The 23,198-nt window shown below is 40.8% G+C and overlaps 1 long non-coding RNA gene and 1 pseudogene across 1 annotated transcript; one reads left to right on the plus strand and one right to left on the minus strand.

Moving 5' to 3' along the window:
- Window positions 1-666: 666 nt before the first annotated feature.
- On the minus strand, window positions 667-9,081 carry LOC146963758 (uncharacterized). Its single transcript, XR_015034787.1, has 3 exons — window positions 8,977-9,081; window positions 800-869; window positions 667-721 (listed from the first exon to the last, which is right to left on the minus strand). It is a non-coding gene; the product is annotated as an uncharacterized LOC146963758 (long non-coding RNA).
- An 8,753-nt stretch (window positions 9,082-17,834) lies between these two features.
- LOC146963759 (uncharacterized) lies at window positions 17,835-22,045 on the plus strand (annotated as a pseudogene).
- Window positions 22,046-23,198: the final 1,153 nt, after the last annotated feature.

Raw genomic sequence — 23,198 nt, forward strand, 5'->3', positions numbered from 1 at the left:
GCGACAAAGTCAACATCACTTGCTGCGTGACTAAAGCTACTGTAAAAAAAAAAAGAAAAGAAAAAGAACAGAAAGAAACAGTCAAAGTGGAAAATGTCTATTGTTCATGTCCATGTCATTGTGCAGAATATTGTCATTAAGCATGCGGGATGTGCGGTTTCATTTCAACAATTGAACTTCTGCATCTGACTTGCACAGTATTTCTGCAACATTGACCACTTAGACATATCCATATGTGAAACTGTCAGAAAAAATCCCAGACACAAAACCTGCACAGACTTCTAAAGAGCAACAACCAAAAAATCTTCATTCATGTCGAGGAACTCAACCTGCCAAAACCCTCTCATGTGACACACACACACACACAGCTTTGTCAGCAACTGTTGCCTCCCCTGAGGGTGACACCCCACCTGGGAGCTCAATCCTGTCAATACTCACTATCTCAGTTTCCCTCTCAGTATTGTATGCTCTCTCTTGTTACACTCATTCTCCGAGTGCCCCTGCCCCACGCCGCCCCACCCGCACAGGGAGGTTGGTGTATTAACCCCGGTGGGGCAGCAGCAGCAACGGTGAAAAGGGGAAGAGTTCAAGCCCTCTTGAAAAGAAAGACAAAGCCAGTGCTCTTATTGGCCTTAAGAGATGTGGCTAAACAAGAGTGAAGCCTACCTGTAGTGTCCTGTGTTTTTGCAGCAGCGGGTTGACTTGAGCTTGACGTTGACACCTGTAGAGACAGGATCATTAACAGTTCATCCTCCAAAGCAAATATGTAGCATTTAAAATAAACTTTTTTAATGTGTACCTTCACTGCAGGACAGACTGTCAGTGCACGGCAGCGCGGCTGGTTGAGCAGCTCATTAGTCCAGGATCTTCTGTATGAGAGGTAAGCAGAGTGTTAGCAAACTATTATCACTGTAATTCTTCCAACATGTCTTTGACGATCCCCGTCCCTCTCACTCTCAGTGGTCTCCCCCCTATAGAAGAAAACAATCTGCATGTTTTCATTGAAAGCAAGACACTCTGGTGTGAACTCCACGAACTGCTTCCCACTTTGCCCCTTTCGTGTTTTTTCTAAATCTCTCTATTTCACCAAACTATGCGATGTGGTATCATGTTAGCTATTGTTGTAACAAAAAATCTAGTGTCCAGGGGTTTGACAATTTTCTGCATTCTTTAAAAAAAACACACTGATAAAATACACAAGTGATGCATTTCATGTTTACCTTTAAGACTGTAACTGCTGCTGTGCTTGTTTGCACTTTTTCCAGTTCTTAACACAACAAATGAATCGTTATCACCAGACACCACCATTACAAAGAGTTACAAACTGTTACAAATACTTCCAGTGGAGTCTTTATGGACCTTGCCTCCAGGTTTCAACAATGTCTAACCAGTCTGAGGTAAACATTTACCTGCGGAGCTGATCAGACATTAATGACTGATCACCACCTGGAGCTAAACCATACTTCAGTTCCTGACTTAACATGCTAATAAGTTGTCCAGGTGTGTGTCTGTGTGTGAGTGCACGCTGGGATGTTTGTAGCCTGCAGGAGGTAGCAGTGAAAGACCACCAACTGAACAACGAACCAGGTGGTAAAATCAAAGAGAAGACAAGTTGGTCCAGCAACTGTTATCCTCAAACAGCCAAAGTAAAAACTTCAGGGAGTTGAATCTGTACTCTTTGCAGCTGTTGTTAATAACATCTGAGAGCCAAACATGTTGCAGCTGAAGAGCAACAAAATTGTTCTCTTGCAGGGTTTCTCATATATTGTATCTTCTATACATGTACCCCTCTTTGTGCAACAGATACATTTTTATGTCATTGTGTGTTTTTTCTTTTAAAAGTCTCCCGAGACTAAGTGCAGATTTAAAAGAAAAAAAGAAAAAAAAGAAGAAGAAAAAACTCTCCCACAATGCTACATTAATTAAAGACTGCAAAAAAAAAAAATACATAATTGGAATTGAGCTACAGAATAAAACTCTGTTATGTGAATGACGCTCATGTGTCAGGTGTTGGGAGTTTCCTCCCAGTCCTAACATGTCCCAGATGTGGACCACAGGTGTGGGCAGACATGTGTTGAATATTTCTGCAAAATCTTAAAAATGTTTTTTAGCATCCCATGCCAGTTTTATTGAACTACTAATTTCCACAATATCAATGCAAAGTCCACTACTGTATCAGGTCTTCTGTGGCTCTGAGGGGAGCTTTGACTAAAGAGCTTTGATGTGGCTGCTGAGTTGCATTATGGGAACTTGCATCAATCTTGGCACATAAATGGGGTTAAAAAATCAGGGTATCTGTCCTTTGTTGCAGCAAGTTTGAGCTTTTTTTAATAATGTGTATATAGGTGTCTCTTGTAAATCTTCTGTCATTACTTAGCATTACCTCTTTACTGTACTATACTTATATATTACTGTAGAGAAGTCCTCTGTTACGGCAAAGCTACGGTTACGGTTTGACCAGAGTTTAGTAGTTGTTAAAAGATGCCATGATTTCACTTGAACTTCACAACTACAGTGTCACAGTTTTGACCAGTTGGGTATAGAATATCATCACTTGATCATCATTTTTATTCTATTAGAAATATGTGGCATAATTAGAGGAAACATTTTTGAGTTATGGCCAAACACATGTTTTGAGTGGTCACAGTGATCTTGACCTTTGACCGCTGCCCATCAAATTCTAACCAGTTCATCCCTGAGTCCAAGTGAATGTTTGTTCAAGATGTAACAAAAGTCCCTCTGGGCGTTCCTCATGAATGGCCCTCAGAGGAACATGAGGTCACTGTAACCTTGAACTTTGACCTTTCTAGTCAGAGACCAAGGCAATCATGAGACATCACATTCAAGAGCCAATCAAATCAGTTCATTCTTGAGCTCAAAGGGACATTTATGCCACAATTGAAGAGTTTTCCCTGAGGAGTCCTTGAGATATTTTGGACACAAGGCCAAAATAGTGTCTGTCAAAACAGTGAGGTCACACTGACCTTGACCTTTGACCACCAAAGTCAAATCTATTTAGCCCCGAATCCAAGTGAACGTTTGTGCTACATTTGAGAATTTCCCTCAAGGCATTACAGAAATATTGCATTCACAAGACTGGGACGGACAGACAACCTGAGAATACAGTGTCTCCAGCCCTGGCTGTCTCCTGTGTGGAGGCATGAAAACCAATCAACAAATCCATCACCACCTTTCTCCACAGACAAACCCACTTTGACGCCATTTAAACAGATTATTTACTAGTAGATCAAATACAGGAAGTAATGATAACACTGACTTTATGGTAAGGCAAAGACTATGGTCCCAGATGAAAGAAAAATGTGAAACTGCATACTGCATTCCCATCTGACAACCTAACCTCCACAACACACTCAATAAATAAAGGTTGGCATTGGAAAGCTGAGTGGTGTTTTGCAATTCTCCGCCTGAGAGAAACACTGCTTTTATTCTTTTTGTTGTGGAGACAGGGGAAGTGAGGTAAGTCAGCCGAGAGGTGCAACTTTGTCTTCTTCACTCTCACCATCACCTTGAAAGCAAAACAAGCACTGAGACTCCTGCAGACCCACGACATATTCTCATTTAGCGGCTCCGCTGTTGTGGGATGTCATGGCTATTAATTCTATCTGAGCTTCATTAATCCACATTTTCCCATCCAGCCCCCCTGTCCTTAATCATCATTTCAGCCTTTGCCAGCATGGCCTCTGGTGGCCAAATACAACTAGGGTCACAATGTGTTGCCTCAGCACTCGGGGAGCGTATGCACACATACACATACATACAAAACACAGATAATAAAACAGGTCATCTATCTCAATCACACAGTATTGGACCCATGTCATTACATTCCTCTCACTGGGGTGAAGCATAAAGTATATACACAAATGTACGCTCAACAGACAACTGCTTCGGTGCATAGAGAACTACTACACAAAGTCCTAACACTTGCCAGGTTGTGACATCCACAAGAATTCATCTTGTATGGTACTCCTGAGTGATATCTGATTTTGTGAAGTAGCTGAAGGTCACTAATCAGCCAGGAGAGAGGGAGGTAAACTAGAATCAGAGGGGACGCTTGAGAAATGTTAGCTGTTGGGTGGGGGGGCGGGGGGGAGAAAGAAACCCTCACTGGCAATTGAGAAGTGGTGAAAGAACTGACGACTATCAAGACTGTCTTAGTACAGCTCAGTCCAGGTGGGCGATTGGTTGGAAACCGCTCATTGTTCCAGCAGATCTGAGCTGTTTGCCGTTATCTGAATACCAAATGGTTCCAATTTGCTGCGTGAGGGTGGGGTGGTGGTGGTGGTGGTGGTGGTGGGGGGGGGGGGAGAAATACCACGGAGGGGGCCAATACACACAATGGAAACTGGAGAGGGTAATCTGATGGAAATCTCTGAATGTTCCTCTCTCTGCTCGCTAAAGGTTAGCCTACTTAACTGCCTGTCTGCTGGGTGGTTGCTTGTTATTCATTCGGAGAGACAGGCAGACAGAAACACACGAGAGACCGGGCGTATGCATAAGAGCAGATCGAGATGGTGGGAGGTAGTTTTGTCAGTTTCAAATGGAAAAAGTGAAATCGCTTGACTACAGGAGCTGACATTAAACATTAAAAAAAAAAAAAAGTTGAAAAGGTACATTCTGACTTTCCAGTCAAGTTCATCGCCCGACCTTTGACCTCTAGATACCTCCGCAGTGCCTGTCAGCTAAGTCTATATAACTCAGCCCACCTCTCCCCAAGATCCACGTCTTCTCTCTTAATCACACACACCAGCGAGAGCAAATAACCCCACCATACTGCTCCCACTCATATAAAAGCCATTTCATCTCTCTAATGCAGATAGCACATAAAGAGAAAAGGCAGTGGGGGAGGTGGGGGGTGGGTGGTTTGTCTGTCTGCATCACAGGACTGTAAGCACATAGAATAACTGTCGCCGAGCACAGCCAAAAGCCCTTAGCATTGTGACAGAGCAGATGTTAAGAGTAATGACAGTGGAGATTACCCAATAATTGTAGCAGCGTAAATCATTTCAGAAGAGGGGGGGGGGGGGGGGGCAGAAAGAAGGAGAGAAGGGGAAGAGAGGGGAGAGGAGGAGGAGGAGGAGGGATGGAACAAAGGAGGATGAACCGCGGCTGAAGCAAATGGCACCTTATTGTTGGTATAAAAATGCAAAAGAGGACAATTTATATGCTGCGCGTATTTCGTTTTCCCTAAATGTTTATAGGCAGACGGCTCATCTGTAGTTGAATAAAAAAAAATAAAAAAAGAGGAAGCTTCCAAGAAATGAGACTCGGCCACGTTTTTTGCGGTGATGATGGCGGTGGTGAGCGAGGGGTGGTGGTAATGGCGATTGTGACGACGTGGCAGCGAGTGTTATTGTCTGTGTTTGGGAGCTAATCACTGTGATGCAAGCTGCTGCCTGAGGCCAAGGATGGAGGACGAGAGGCCCCTGCATCTCACAGTGTGATGACATATTTCTCACTAACATCCCTTAACAACATCGTCCGACCCCCCCCCCAAAAAAAAACCTCCAGCATCCTGCCTCCCCCGGCCACAGATCCCCGCACAGCCCACATGGGTCAGCAGATCAGGGGCCTTGAACACCCACTGTGTGCGAGGAGTGTGTGTACTTGTGAGTGTAACTGTGTGTCTCTCTCACTTGCTCTGTTGTCGCCTTGATTGTGTAATAAACTTTATTCAGTTAAGCGTGAATTATTGTTAATTGAACTAAAAAGTAATTTTCTTAATTGAAACAGAGGGGGGAGGGGCAGACCAGATTAACGATTTAAAGGAGTGTTTCTCTCTCTCCTCTCTCTCTCTCTCACACCATCTTGAGAATTTTATCTTGTCTAATTCTTTTTCCCATTACAGTTTTCACCATAATTTTTTTTTTTTTGCTCCATCCCACAACTGCAGTAAGAAGCCTGTAATCTACTTAGCCTCACACATCTTAAAATCGAGACGGGGTTATGCAGAAACATTTCTGAGGAGCACTGACTGCCAGTCTTGCTTTGTTTGTTAAGAGCTTGAACACGTCGTTCACGCATACACTTGCCAACAATGAACAAAGTCAACTGCATAGGTTGTTTAATCATTTAAATGAGTGATATCTTTCATTTTTCACTCTTTAGAACTAATATCACTTTTCTCTTTGTTGTTTGTTTTTTTTAACAGTTCAATTTTGTTATCAACGTCCGCAGGCCAATCAATCAGATCAACAACACATTATTCTGACCTCTTCTTGTCAGTGGCAGCAAACAGATATACTTCAGCACCTCCTCCGGCGTTTTAGATCGATGATTGTGATTGGCCCGACTTGTTTTTGAATGGATGTGTATCTGTCTGAATGTGAGGAATCTGTCTGATGTTTGTGGAGTAATGCCCACTGATAATAGTGTGTTTACGTTGACAATCCATCAATTTGATACTTTTGAAGTTAACATTCAACTGAATTCAAACTTAGGTCAGACTACGAAAATAGAGAAAACACATAAAGCACGACAAAACATCTTGTTTGTTTAGAAAAACTAAATTAATTTCAGAAATGGATCTGTGACACACATCAGAGCTCTGTTGTTCAAAAGCAGCTTCTCCTCATCTCCACATACTTCAGCCCACAGTACTACGGTATGAGGGAGAGTGCACTAGGCCACAGAGAAGAAAGCATGCTTTTTGGAATTCACCCCACATACCAGAGCTACTGCACGGCTTCAGGAAACAGTCACATTCCTGTAAACACATGTGGAATTACCAGGGCAGGAGCTCCTGGTCACCAGCCTAGCCAAATATTGTCTCATACAGAACAATATCACCCCCCCTCACTGCACGGCAGCTATTGGCTGAGAGGGAGGAAGTGATGTATATTGACTTTTCATTTGAGTCTTGCTGACTCTGCTGACAAAAGGACCAAACCACTTCCAGCTGCTAAACCTAGAGAAAACAACCACATTCTGCTGAACATGATTCAGCTGCATTTTGTTTCCCAAATTAGTTTTTTTTTTTTTCCCCATCAAGCACTTCTGTTGCTCAACAGCCGCAATTGTGAGTCACGCAGTGGTTAAAGTAGCTAAATGACACTCACACCATTATCGCAGTAATATTCATGTAATATAACCAAATGAGGCCTACAAATGGCATACAGCTCACGTTAATGAGATCCATGTACACAATAAAACAAACATTATCCATCTATTCCTGCTGATCTTCCCACATTAACACATGACCTTTGTAACATGAACATTTCTTGTCCAACAATGCCGGCCGTCCTCCACTATTTGTCTATCTATAGAGTGTGTCGGCGCCATCTAGCACCTTGTCAGTCATAAAGGCAGTCGGAGGAGGAGGAGGGGGAGGGGGAGGGGAGAGGAGGAAGAGGAGGAGGAGGAGGAGACAGAGGAGGGGACAAGAAGAGTGCCATTACTAGTGTTCTGGACCCGTGTCTTCCGGGGGTGAATAATTACGTCTGACATGTCGTGAATAGGGAGGGACATTATCACAGTGATCCTCCGAACCCCCTCTGTGTGTTCCCTCGTGCTCCTACACACACACACACACATACACACACACACATTAGGGCCCCTCTGAATGATTTAGGGGGCCTGTTAATAATGCAGGGGCTCCTAGAGCTAATTAGGTAAGTAGCAGAGGGCGCCGGCTGTGACGCCTCAGCTCACTGATACGAGCTGTAAAGGAATGAAGCACACAACTATTCATTTCACACACAGTTTGGGTTTATCTTTCACTTTACACACACACACACACACACACACACAACCTCGGACTTCAATAATAGCCCTGATTTTTTTCAAATGGGAAGTATAAAATTTGTGCTTACGATTAAGTTTCAATATTGATCGTGGCGCAAAAAGTGGAGGCCTGCAGCTTCACTCCACTCCTTTCATTGGCACACATGATGCATTATTAAGTGGATCAGGGAAGGTAATAGGTAACATGTCTGCATGCTGCTGCCCTTAGATATTTTGACAAGCGGTACCAAAGAGGATGAAAGGTAACAGGGATCCGTGCACGCCAAGAAAATCAGTAGAAAGCTATTATCTGGAGAGGGAACAAGTGGAGGGCCAAGGTGGGCCCTGTCACGTGTACAATCTTTCTCTCCCTCTCTCTTTCTCTCTCTCTGGCGCCATAGCTGTCAGCCCTGTAAGTGCAGTGTCAGGGTGATTAGAGAGCAGCACGGCCCAGACAGAGCACAGCTAACCTCCAGACAAGCCCCTCCGGAGACTCAGCACCACAACAAATCTCAGCCCAGGGTCAAGCCTCCAGGATCCCTGTCTGCAAGACGGGCTCCTCCGGTACACAACCAAGAACCGTCTTGTTTAAGTGACTGCAGGCAGGGGCCATGATATATAGCTCTTTTAAGGTAGCTTAAGGCTCAAAGCAATTATATTTAAAGTGTCGGTTTACTAAAATTACACAAACCTATATTTTCCCACTTACACCTTGTGATTGGGAGGAATGCAGATGATTTATGTACAAAGTTCCTGCAATATAACTGAGATTTATGCCTCCACTCAAACGTAGTAGTAGTTAATTGACAACTTTCTAAATGACTAGGAATTTTCGTTTTCATAATTTGGGTGAATGACCCTGGAACTTGTTAGAGAGTCCAAGAGTCAGTTTATTTGCCATTTGCAGAAAAGGAAACCACATTGGATAACTATTTGCAAGAGCTCAGCAGAAAACAAATACAACATTGTTAAAACTGTTAGCAAAATTCAGAGCAGGTAAGATAGAGGATAAGGACAAATTAATCGACCTGTGAGGTAATAAAACACCTGCAAACAGGAGAGGATGATTAAAATGGCAGCACATTATGCTAACTAGAGAAACTGTTGACATGACAAGAGACATGTTTTGCTAGCCAAGTGAAAACACAACCCAAACCATAAAACTATGAAAGGGAAGAATAAAACTCTAATTCTTAAAACTCACTGAATTTCTACAGGTGATGTAGTCGGACTCACTTCACTTTCCAGGGTCCTTGAGTCTTGCGGACAGGAGAAGAGTTGACCGGAAGTCCGTTTGATACGTTCACGACAAAACATGGCGGAGTTTCCAAAGGGGAAAACGTCTGACCTCATCGGTAAATTATCAGTCGTCAACCGCCTGGCCATGCTATCAGCGTCAGGCTCATAAAATGTGTTTAACATCGTGTAAAGCCATGGATGGCCTTATAATAGATCCATGAAAGTAACACCAAAGACGGTTTATCACACATCTGCGTGAGAAAAAGCTAGTAGCAAGAGCAAGCGAACTTCCTGCTAGGAGAGTGTAACTACGGAGGGTCATGAGGCCAAACAACCGCAACCCCAAGTTTTTTATTTATTTGTTTGTTTGTGTGTAGTTTTATTTATAATATGATTGAAATAAGATAATATTATCATAATTAATTTATTGCAAAAGAAACAAAAACAAAATAGTTTTGGAAAATGAAACTGTCATCATGTGACAAGGAAAAAATAAAGCAATTTAATTTTACGTAGCCTAACTAAATTCAGCCAAAATAATCCTACAGATGCCTGAGAAAATATGTATGTAATCCATAAACTATGACCTGAGAAATGAACATAACATTAAGAAAGAAACACTTCTTGCAAGGTTATGAAAAGTCCTAACGTACATAGCCATCTTATGAATATGGAAATTTAGAGAACACAAATCCTCATATAAAAACATTTTCTGACTTTACATTTCTAATTGCAAACAAAGAAAGAAAGAAATCAGTCAATATCTGACATGAGAGTGATATCAGTGTCATAATAAACACAAGGCTAAAAAGGGAATAAGCATAGGCTATATTAACAAAATGTCAGGCTGTTGTTTTTAATGATAGTCAAATGGGCTCAATGGGTGTTAATGGATGAAAACATCTTGACAAAGAATAATCATAAACATTGTGAACAATTTTCCAAATAGATGTAAAATTAGATCACAAGCTGCTCTTCCCTATACTCTTTTTGAATGGGATTATGAAATGTGTATACTTAAGTGGATAAAATCTTAAACAGTGACATATGGTGACATGTTTTCAGATTTATATCCTTTCATCTGATAACTACTAACAATTTATGCAAAAAGAAAATGCAGTAACAAGACAAAGATAAAGAGTCCAAAAACTGTTGAAATATTAGCCTACTTTAAACCACTGTGTTTGCGGGGGATTACTGTGTTTTGTAATTATTCTGACATGGTCACATCATCACATGGTGTGTGTGTGTGTGTGTGTGTGTGTGTGTGTGTGTGTGTGTGTGTGTGTGTGTGTGTGTGTGTGTGTGTGTGTGTGTGTGTGTGTGTGTGTGTGTGTGTGGCAGTCTGGCAGGATTCATACAAGGATTTCCGCCATATAATCTACATTTTTTTTCAAATGTTTCGTCTTTTTTCCAAGTTCCCTGTAGCGCACACTTGTTGACAGATTGCTCATTAGTGTGACACAAACTTTCAGCACCGTCTGTAGTTTCTGGAGTTCACCAGTTCCCTCCCATCCCACAGCATAAGGGAAAGCTATAGCCCGACTGTGCTCTACCTGTATGTGATAGCTATGGCCTGAGGGTTGACAGTATCTAATCACAGCCTCAACAGGTGGGGAGAGGAGACGGTGCAGACAGCATGGCACCACATGGAATTCCTCCACTATCATAATGTAGATCAAACCACACACACAGTATCCAGTATTATGGTGAATATACACAGCTCTCTACTGTAATACTAAATACAGCAAGTAATGCACAGTGCTTCATCTGACACATATGATATTACAGTTCATCATTTTATATTGTGTCACAGTGTGTTATAGTGTTTTCAGTCAGTGTTTTACATACAGGATCAAATACACAAGGATTTAGAACAAAACCACAGTGTTAAGGCATTTGTGTGCACAAGTGTACACAAACATTACTGCACTCACTAATCTCTATTCATTTGGAGTCTGGTGGTCCCCTGCACCACATTTGAAGTCATTTGACCTCGTCCTCACCTCGACAGCGCAGAACCTCGTCAGACATGAAAGCCGTCAGAGGGGGCAGGAGAAGCCAAACCTCCCCAAGGGAAGGAAAAGCAGAGGAGTGGGAGGGGATGGAGGAGGAGAGGGAGGAGGGTGGGTGTCACTGTCTCCACAAAGCCCTGTTATCCTCCAGATATCAAAGCGCCGTACTCCCAGCATAAAATATCATCAGAGTGATATGACTCACCACAGGGGGAGCTTATCTGCCGCCGAAGTAAAAGCAGAAAGACAGAAAGTTTCGTCATCGTAGAAAAGATGGGGGTGGGGTATTTTAAACGGTTTTGGCAAGGCAATGGCGCACAACATTGTTCTTAAAAGATGTTTTTGATATCACACAAAGAAAGTACTGTGTGAGGAATCCCGGTCACTGAGGTGATCTCAGTGTTGCAAGAGCAGAGAGACGTGAGACAACACAAGTTGTGTGTTTGTGTTTTCCCCATAGACTGTAGGTTTTTCCCACAATAAAGAAGACAACCGTGTCTGTAGCACTCCCAGATGGTTGACGAATAAAAAACATGTATCAAATAGTGTGAGATCCAACCATATTTTTCTGTTGTACATTAAAACTTACTCCTGACCTGTTCCTAAGCCTCAGAGTGTTAGTTCTCTTCTGCTTTTTTATTTGCTCTCTAAAGCGGAAGTGTTTAGGATGTAGGCCAGATGGGTACACAGCACTATTGTATGGTTGACAGAGAGATGACCTTGTTGCGTCTCTGTGTTTGTGTGTGTGTGTGTGTGCGTGTGTGTGTATGTGTGTTTGTTTAATCAGACAGAGAGGGGGGATTAGAGACCAGGCACCTGGCAGGTGGAAACAGTCTGTACTCATCTGATGCCCTCCTGTCTTTCTGCGCACGGACGCACGCACACACACACACACACACACACACACACACATACACTCAAAAAACGAACCCAGGGCATGTGTTTGATTAGCAAACTAGAAATATGTTTGCATTAAATGAATTAATCATGTTTATCCCCGTTAAATAATTTGTTCTTGTTAGTTTAACATGAATCCAAGAGAATTCAGATGAATTAAATGCATTCATTTCAAGGCAACGAGAATGAGATCCTTCAACTCAATGACTCTGATAGAGACAGCTATTGCGCATGCGCGGTAATGCGCCGGTAAGCTGGTTGCCAACCGCCGTTAAACAAAGAAGAAGAAGAAGAAGAAGATTGCGCATGCGCCACACCCACCGGATGCAGAAAAAAGTTTTGGACCGTTTGACCGCCAGCACATGCAAGACTTGTTTGCCATTTGTGATTGTAAAGGTAAGTAATTCAGATATATATACAGGAATGTATTCATTTAAACAGCCTGAGTGTTAAATTGTACACATTAGACATTTGTGAGACATATTTTAGTGCCTATTTAGTTCTCACAGTTAGGCTAATTCTACCTTAACTTTGCTGTGGCTAACATAGGTTTTTTTATTTTTATTTTAGACACAGGGTCGGAGCTCAAGTTTAATCCTTTCCTGTCGTTCTGTGGCCGAGAAAAAGAGCTGAGAAGGAGGTGCGCAAAATTGTCAACATGTTTTCTGTTCCAGTTATCTGAGTCTGATTAGCATGTTAGCCTGTGTGCTTGTGGGGTATTAGCGGCGACTGCTAACTGCTAGCCGAAGTTAGCATCGAGCTAACTCACTGCTAAAGCTCTCAAACTTCTTACGAGTTGAGGCTTTACTTGTCGTGGCGGCCGGGAATCGGTCCGTGGCTGCAACGCTTCTCTTCTATTTCTTTTTCTTTGTGGTCCTGACTGCTGCTGCTGAATTCCCTTTAGAGTTGCACGATACCCACGGTAGCCACGGTGCCCCGCGGTGCCAAAACGTAACGGTTCCTACTATACTAGAAATTCTACACAACGGTACTACCGTGGATTACTACTACGGTGCCAGTTTCCGCTACATAGCGGCCGCCTCTCCTCTCCTCCCGGCTTCTCACTGCACGCACTCCCTTGTAAACAAAACCCACATGCACCCACTGCAACCTAACTACACAGCTGCTGAATGATTGGCTGTTTGCCTGTTACTGGTGATGTCCGGGGATATGATAGGCTGTTTCCGCACGCTGGGTCCGCCCGTCTGTTATCTGATTGGCTGTTCGTGTTCATGCCGGCAAGAACGGACTCCATGAAGACAGCTGAGAAAGCGCTTCAATAGAAACTCGCTTCAAAACAAACAACGAGCTAAAGTTCTGTCTCGCCCAGACGTGCGCACGGCTTCACAAACACGAGACAACACACTGACCACGGCAGAAGCACCGGGCGCGAGCGGCGAGTCTGCCGCGGTGTCGTCGTCAGTGGCACTTAATTAATTTAGCTCTGTTTATTTTCTCATTGGCTAATATCAGGCTATATGCTCCGTGCACAGGCTGATGAATAAAGAGTTAAAGGATGTCCAAGTATAAAGCACCTAGAAAATGCATAAAAATATAGTTTTCACAGGGAATCAGTTCCTGTTCACTGTATTCTGTCCTCTATGATTGGAGAAGAAGCATTATTGTCAAATAGATTTTTTTTTTAAAGACAGTGGATTTGTTTTTATCCTAAGTTGATTATTTATTGTTAAACATAAATTAATGTGCAAGAGACTGAATGGTTATTTATTTTCAACCATATAAATTCTAACTTCATTTATTTGTTTTTTATTGCTTATTTAAAAATATTTAGTTTCAGTCTAATTCCTACTTCACCAGTATTATGTTTATCATGCACCAAACAACATTATAAGTAGCCTAATTAATAAGTATTTATAACTTGTACAAATACATTGCAGTTCATAAAAATAATAATAATAAAAAAAGGTTGCAGTATCGCGATATTACCCGGAACCGTGATACTTTGTCTGGTATAGTACCGTGGTTACTCATTTTGGTATCGTGACAACTCTAATTCCCTTGCTGCTGCTCAGGGAGAGACAGACATGCTAGCCATAGCCATAGATATAGGCTAACCAGAGTGGCGACAGCTTTTGATCTCGCCGCCAGCCTGGTCACATGGTTCAGACAGTAATGAGCTTGCTTTTGCATGATAAAATGTTAAAAATAAACCGTACAAAGGTATATTCTCAACTGTTACTGAATTACTGTATACACATAAATTAATCTGCGGCACCAACAGCCATAGCAGTAAAGCTGATAAAACCTGTTTTGATGCTGGCTTTAGCGCTGTTAACACGTCACAGTTCTAATAGTTTTTCATGCGAGAAAGTCACAGTTTAATTGGAAGTCTGTGGTCAGTTTGCATCGCGTTTGTTTGGGAGGAGTGCAGAGTCTGTGTGAGCCGCGACGGAGGACCTGCGCAGCGGCTGACAGAGCTGCAGCAGCCGCTCTACGGACCTCATCTGCCGGCGGCAGTCCCTCCTCCACTCTGTTACCACTCTGATGCTAGCCCTTGGTAGCATAGGGACAGCTAGTGGGGTGGGGTGGGTGTGCCCTAGTTAAGATAGATACATGATGTTGTGTTAACTTTTAAAACAATTTCTCTTTCTCTCTCTCCCTCTCTCTCTCTCATTTTTTTTTTAAACCAGAAATACCTCCCAAAATTAAGTAGTGTCCCCATGCTCTGAGATTTGCATGCACCTCAGAAATACATGGTAAGTTGTTAATATTTTTGTCATTGTGTATCTGTTAGCCTAAGTTGGCATGTAGCATTGTACCAGGAGTTTATTCAGCCTTGTTTTTCCCCTGGCCTGTATTTGAGGAAAAGTAGTATATTTATTTATCATGTGCTAATGTTTTTTTTCTCTCTCTTCTCTTTCAGTGACTTGTATGTGGGAGTGCAAGCATTGTGTTGCCAGAGAAAGTAATAGGTACAAATTACTTAAGCATTATAGACTACATCATCATTATGGAAGAAGCCAACGTTTTCTGTGCATATATGTAAATTGTCCATGCACATTCAAGACATGGAGTGGACTCAACAGTCATGTCTATAAAGCTCATTCATCTCAGGTTACACAGACAGCTCCCAGTTCAGTAACTTTTAAATGCGAGTTATGTGAATGCAGGGACCTCTCCACTGAGAAAGATTTTTTTGTTCATATTGGAACACATCTGCGAAGTAACGAGACAGTTAGTTGTGTGTTTCTTGGTTGCCCTTTCAAGACAAATGTTTACAGCACATATCATACACACAAAAACAGAAAGCATGATCCACACACACTGAAAGATCTCAAAGCCAGTGTAGTTACATTTGTGGACCCGTTGCAAGTGTCAGATACCTCTGATAATGTGAGGGCTGGCTGTTCTGCTGATGTATCATATGGTGAAGTTGAAACTGAGTCAGTGACAGAAAGTGATGACGGTGCTGTTGAAAATATTCCACAACTAATTGAGAAAAAATTAGCAGTAATATTGTTAAAATTGGAACATATATTTCATATTCCAGCAAAAGGAGTAGATGAGTTATTGGAAGAGTTGCACTTTTTGTTAACTTCACCTAGTGCACCTGTCACAAAGCATACAATTACAGAAATTTTCAATAGCCATAATCTCCATATCGATCAGGCTATTATCGAAGAACTTGCCAATTCTGTATGTGTTGCTAACCCTGTGGCTAAAGTTTTTGGCAAGTGTGGTCCTCTTGCCACGTCTCATAAAAGAAAACAATACTACAAACTAAATTTTAGGGTTGTCGAGCCTGTAGAGTATATTTTATGTGTAGACCAAAGGAGGTCTTTTCAGTACATCCCTTTATTGCAGTCATTGCAGGAAATACTGAGTCACAATAAAATACTGAATAGAGTGATTGAAGAACACATAGCTCAAGAAAATAGAAAGGATTTGCATGGTGTTCATCAACGTGTTTACACTTCTTTTCGAGATGGTGAGCATTATAAAACAAATAGCTTTCTAGCAGTTGATGAATTGAGAATTTCCATAAAACTTTATATTGACGATTTTGAGGTTTGTAACCCTCTGGGGACCTCTCGCAAAAAGCACAAGCTTTGTGGCATATACTGGGTCTTGGACAATTTGCCCCCTGGCTGTCATTCTGCTCTCTCATCCATATATTTGGCTGTTGTTTGTAAAAGTGAAGACTTGAGGAAATTTGGGTACGAAAAAGTCTTGGATCCACTTTTGAAAGATCTGGTAATTTTGGAGCAACGTGGTGTGTTCATCAGTCAGTTGAATGAGTGCATCAAAGGCACTGTGAACGGCGTAATAGCTGACAATCTAGGAGCCCACGGGCTGGCTGGCTTTGTAGAAAGTTTTTCTGGGGAATACATCTGTAGATTCTGCACTGCCAAGAAATCTGAAATCCAGTCATTGACTGCTGATCTGTTTGAGCGTAGAACATGGGAACTTCATGAAGCCCATTTGAAGTGTGCACTAGAAACAACAAGCACGTGCTGTGGAGTTAAACGGGATTGTGTTTTGAGTAAGAATCTCACCCATTTTCATGTCACTGCAGGCTATCCTCCAGATGTAGCACATGATCTGTTAGAAGGCATAGTGCCCGTGGAGCTCGCTCACTGTTTCTCTCTTTTGATCTCTAAAAGTATTTCACCTTGGAAAAACTTAACAATTTAATCCAAAATTTTGAGTACAAATGGGGAGATAAAACTAATCAGCCTCACGCGATTCCACAGACCTTCTCAGTTAAAAAAAAGCATTGGTGGAAATGCTCATGAAAATTGGTCTTTGCTTAGATTGTTGCCTCTGATTATTGGTCCACTTGTTCCAGAGGATGAACCTATATGGCATGTTGTTTTGGATCTCAAGGATATAGTGGAGCTTGTTGTAGCCCCTGTCCACTCTGACGAATCAATTGCATATCTTGAGTGTAAAATCAGTGAACATCGCCAGAGATACCAAGAGGTTTTTCCAAACAGCCATCTGCTCCCTAAACATCATTTTCTGGAGCATTATCCAGCTTTGATTCGCCTCTTTGGGCCTCTTATCCATAAATGGACTATGAGATTTGAGGCGAAACATAGTTTTTTCAAACAGATTGCTCGCCATACCAACTGTTTTAAAAACATTCCTCTCACACTTGCCAGAAAACACCAGCTCACAATTGCCTCAGACTTGCACTCCTCTGACCTTAGGACACCTTTGCTGGTAACTAGTGTCTCATCAGTACAGTTGATGTTTTGCAAAGCAACATTGCAACTGCCATTAAGCAAACATTACCAGATGAGACTGATGTCCATATTACAAAAAGTGTGTCATACAATGGTATGAACTACAACAAAGGAATGATTGTAGTCCACGGGCAATTATTTGGTCTTCCTGAGTTTGCTGAAATTCTGCAGATTTGTGTTTTGCAAGGCAAGATACATTTTATTGTAAAAAAGCTATCCTCTTGGTATAGAGAGCACTTCAGATCATTTGAACTTGACATGTCACATGTGAGAGAGGTGTCTCTGATTGAGCATGGGACACTACTTGATGACTATCCATTAGCTGTCTACTCAGTGGGAGGCCTGCGTATGGTTACACTAAAGAGACACATTAACTTAATTGGAAGACAGGAGTAATGTTTGTAAGTATTTTTTCCCCATATCATGTGGCACAGTAAATCGTGTAAGGTATGATTTTATTAATGAATGAATTTATTATTTTTAAGTAATCAGTAAAGGGTTAATCCACAACCAAAATATTTAATTAATTTACATTATAAGACAGAAAATGTTCATACTTGAGAAGCTTCTGTTTTTTCGTGTAGCAAAAGAGGTTAAATCAGAATAGCTGTTGAGCAGTCTAATACATATCACATAAGATCCTAGTTTTGATTTTTAAAAAAATAGTATATCAACACTGTGTTTTTTAATTGTGAAATATTCAACCAGTGTTTTTTTGTCTTTGTTCAGGTCCACACAATGACCCAGCCCATTAGACTGAGGGTCATCCTAGGTGAAGATGATGCCAGGAAACTAATTCTGCCAGCAGGGATACCAGACTCCATAGAAGAATTGCACCAGACAATAAAGACCAGTTTTGGATTGCAAGAAGATTTTCGGCTTCAATACCAAGATGCTGATTTTGGCAATGAGTTTGTAAACCTGTCGGTGACCTCCGAGATACACGACAAAGCAACTGTAAAGGTTGTATACTTAGGTGCTCATAACAATGATGACATAATGGCACGTCAACCTCTAGCAGTCCAAGGCTCAACAGATTTATTGTCAGTCTCCTCGGTTGAAACAGATGATACAGAGCCCGCTTCATCTTCAGGTTCATCACCATCTACAAGGCTGTCAGTTTGGCCAAGTGTCTTCACAGTCCCTCGTTTCAACTATGACGCTGAACTGCAACTTAACAAGGCCAATGCCGAGTACAGTGTTAGTGGAACTCATTTGATCCCCGCACCGAAGCTGAAATCACAAATTTTGGAGCAACTGGCCGAAGAAATCATTAAATTCAAAGCCTACCCAACTGACAATGATCTGAATGATGTTGCAGAAGCTCTTGTGAAAAAGCATCCATGTCTCAAGGAAACAGGATCCTTCAATGGTTGTTACGGGTGGAAGATCAGCCTAAAATATAAAATGGCCAACTTTAGGACCAAACTAAGAGTCCTTGGATGTAATGAGGTGACCATAAATTCACTGAAGAACAAGGCCCAAGACAAACCAGCCTTGAATGTGAAAAAGCCCAGAAGGGCAGAAGTTAATTACTGTCCACAGCATCCAAAAGGAGAAACAACTGACACTCTGGAAAATGAGAGAATTGTACTGCTTTCAGAGATAAAGAAGAGAAACAATGACCATGTAGTGGCACTGAAAATGGAAAAGACTTTCTCATATAGAAGGCAAGAAGTTCTTCAGGGACAGCCCTCGTTGCAGACTTCAAAAGCAGGTGGCCAGCTCTGTTCACTCCGAAAGAGGTGAATATCCTATATGTGCTAAGATTTTATCTATACCTCAGAGTATGTCCACACAAGTACATGAAGATCATGACAAATCAAATACAGTGTTGACCAGTTGTTTGTCTTTTTTTAGCACTAAACCATGGAAAAAAGCAGAATGATGATCACATTTACATTATACAGGGCTGTACATTTACTTTATTATGTAGTAACATTGCATGATTCACCGAACTGATTAATTGTTGAAGCCTCGACTCTGTTTAGAAAGGCTGCAGGTCTTTAAACTGGTTAAAATTCATCCTTTTTCTGTCCGCTGTCACTGTTCATCTGTCCTGTGCTTATATTGTTGTGATGTTCATATAGGATGAGTGACAAGTGTATTGTTGATGTGTTTCAGATCGACAATGAGTTCATGCGAATATCAACTGTTCCGTTGATATCTACATTCTTTGCTGAGCTCGACCAAAACTCTCCACGATTGATGGAGCTCTTTCGTGGAAAAGGAGGAGCGGCTGGGAAAAAGATCAGAAACATCATGGTGGCCATTTCAAAGGTTTGTATTAAAATATGGAGACCTATGCATAATACTTTTTATGTCCCTCTCATGACAATTGTGTGAGCATAAATCTCTATAGCAAACGTCCCACAAATCAGTTACTGTGGAATTCTTTTTTTGCAACTGCTAAAATACATATTTCAAAATTGGTTCTCTTTTTCCCTCAGGATGACACAGTACATACAAGACGCGCATGCGTCCTGAAGTCCTTGTGCGTCTACCTGAATGAAGACCACGAGAGACTTGTGAAGGAATAGGTGAGTTACATACATGTGACAAAATAGCCAGTGAGAGAATGCACATATTTACTTCCTGCATTTTAAAACGTGAAATCCTTTACAACTAAAGTACATTTTGCCTTGCCCTTATTTTTCATCATATGCTACTCGTAAAATTTCTGCAAGGTTGAAAACTAGAGATATAGAATTGGCAGAAACATTATTATGAACCAGCCGGACTTGAGCCGTTTTTTTGGGTAACATTATCATTAACATCCCTCTGGTATCCTTTCCAAAGGGTCACACACCAGTCAACCTCTGTTATTATCAAAATTACTAGAAAATGTATTTAATTTTTAATTTTTTTTATTGGCAGTTTAATAAAATGTATACCAGATTTTTGGAAAACAAAAATGACCAAAAATGGCTGATTTTCAATATTAAAAAATGATTGGGGGCAGGAAATTTTTTACTTGGTATCAGACTACTAGATATGTCGAAGATAAGAAACAAAACTGATTTTGATGCATTATTAGTTTTTGTAGTTTTCTGTTTTTCAATTTTTCGCCCACTTATGCCCTTAGTGGACATTTTTGTCCGATAGACTTACATCAATACCACATTTTTTTTATTGCCACAAAAGTAACAATAATTGCATTCAGCGATCACAGTGGTTTCTTCTCTTCAGAAGATGTAAGACTTGCAGATTTTACTGTCCATCACCAGATGGACAGTAAAATCTGTCCATCGCCATTTAACTTCTACTCAGACCTATGAAAACAGACTGTACATTTCTAGGCTTTTTCAATGGGCTTTTATATGGAAGGGCTATAATATGTTTATGGATTTGATCAGCACTATGCCTACCTGTGTGTGTGGCTTACACATTGTCTTTTTTGGGGGGTTGTTGTTTTTTTTTTCATCCTGTGACCTCTGTGTGACTTGCCGGACTACAAAGAGAAGCCGTGCAGACAAAAAAAACTGTGTGACAATCACCATTGAACTTTCTCCCTGTTCATACTGACGTTCTCTCCACCTGTAGAGCACCCAGTCAGCCTGAGGCAAAAGAGCTTGTATGTTGTCTGTACTGCAAGTCACACTGAAGACACTGCTCAGGGGGGGAAAGATATACAAAAAAACTCACACTGAATCCAATGCAGTGGACTTCTTAGGTAATGTGCTGTGCTACATGTGCTGGAAAGACTGCAGCAACATATGTATGCTCACACAAACGCACACAAAAAGGAAGACATAATGCTGATCAAATCCATAACTATAGCCTTATATGTGTAAAAGCCTAAAATATGCAGTCTGTTTCCAGAGGCCTTGTTAAATAGCGCCATCTACTGATGAAACTGCTAATCTTCTCAAGAGGAGAAACCACTGTGATTGCAGAATAGCTCTGCCATCAAAAAATGTGGTTTTAATGTAACAACAAAATTGTCCACTGAGGATATAAGTGTGAGTATAAATGAAAAACTGAAACTACAATAATCTGGCGGACTCATTATTGCCAATAAAAATCTAAAAGAAAAAGTAATATTTGACATATCCAGTGGTCTGATACGAAGTATAAAATCTCCTGCCCCCGATCATTTTTATATTGATAAATTTCATTTTTTGTTTCCTAAATCTAGCGTACACTTAAATGAAATGACACTCATTTTTTTTTAAATTGTAATTTTGCTGAAAGATCTGTGTAAAAAATATTTACCTGATATATTTTTAGAGCAGTCGTTTTGAGAGGACATTTATGTCTTCTTTGGTAAAAGCTGGCCAATTTTATGCCGTGTTCTTGATGTAGTTGATTGATCCATGTTCTCTCAAAGCCAGCAGCTCCTGTATAGTGACTGCTGGTTGCTGGTCTCTGTTACTTCCTTTCTCATTTCAAAAATAAATAATAATAATAATAATAATAATGTCCAAATAAAGCATTCATTTGGACATCCCTGTAAGCACTAAAGGGCGGTGCTCACTGCTCATAGGGATTTCACTTTGGAGATGTACAGAAGTAATTACAGAAATGGTACAATTGTACGACTTCTCTTCATAAAATTGTGTAAAAGTCTATTTACACACTTTCTAGACTCATACCAAATGTATTTATTGTCATATTTTACTCCATAGGACACGGACACTGAGGCCAACAATTTAATGGGCCAAACTGTGATGGGCGTGTACGTCGTACAAAAGGAGGGTGCAGAGCCGGGAGACGGTCCAGAGGACATCGGGGTCCTGATAGAAGGTGTGGAGGTCCTGAGTGGTTTAAGGGGACACAGCTGTTGCCTGTGCTCTCTTATTTGGACTGATTTACTGTCTCAACCTGAGCTACCCACCCGAGCTCAAATGCACTTTTGAAGTCCTACAGAAAATTCTGCTGAAGCTGGATGGGCAGAGACTGTCATCGAAGGCACAGTTTCTGAAGAACAAGCTTATGGGGTAAATTAGCTTGGTGAAGACTGAATGGCATTTGTCCACATCTCTGCCAATGCAGATTTTGTTTTGTGAAGTTCAAATTTGAAGAAAGATGTTCCAACAGAATTTAGTTTGCACAATGCACTTAGATATCGTCTCATATGTTGAAAACGGAGATGACACAGAGCAGTGTTTTTGAACTCATCTAGATGGTTTTACTAGATGGACAGTTGTGGCTGGCAGTTACTGAGTGGCACATTCACACTTGCAATTTGAAGGTTGAGTATTGATACAATATATACAATTATACAAAGTTTTTCTGACTTTAGTTTGACAGTAATTTTTTGACCATTTCTGATTTACAAACAAAAAGTGTGCATGTGTTTGTAATAATTCAGTGTTTGAAATGATTACATGCATATTTTTATAGTTATGCACAAAAATATTGCATTTTTAAAAATATTTTAAGAAGTTTAGTTTCAATCTTAAAACTGAAAGGTCACCAGTCATGCACAAATCCTGGAAGATTGTTTTAAGGCTGTTTTCTCACAGTCAATTGTTTTATTGTAAAAAAGTCTAGACTTTAGATTATCTAAGTATTTGTGAAAAAGGTTGAAAAAAACGTTGCATGTAAATTTTGACTGTAATTTCTGAACTCTGCAACCAGCATTCATATAGTTAATAGTGACACAAACAATTTGAGTCTTGGAGAAAAATGGTTTAATTGAAGCTGGAGAGGATTTAATGCAACTGTTTTAGCAGTTAAGTTGTACTGATCACATTGTCTTTGGATGCATCAAAGACAATGGTAAAGATCCAGTGTCGGTTCTATGCTGTGTTGAATAATGTTGAATAATAATTTTAAAGGTTTTTGCATGTTCTATAGTGGATCTTTGGTAAAGCACTGGTGCTTACATTTAAAATAAGACTTACATTAGTACTAAATAGACAAAAAGCTATATCTAGTTAATCCAAAACATGATTTAAAAATTATTAAACCAGACAAAGGCTCTTTATTAGATGCTTCCAACAAGATTTTTACCTTAGTATAATGGACAAAAGCTATATTAGTTAATCCAAAACATGATTTACATTAGTAAAACAGACAAAAAGTTTTTTAGTTCATCCAACATGATTATATTGTGTTGGCCCCTAACTTAAGTTACTTAAATCAGACTAAC

The sequence above is a fragment of the Trachurus japonicus genome, chromosome 22 (assembly GCF_045865225.1).
Source record: "Trachurus japonicus isolate A0001 chromosome 22, Traja_1.0".
Lineage (NCBI taxonomy): Eukaryota > Metazoa > Chordata > Actinopteri > Carangiformes > Carangidae > Trachurus > Trachurus japonicus.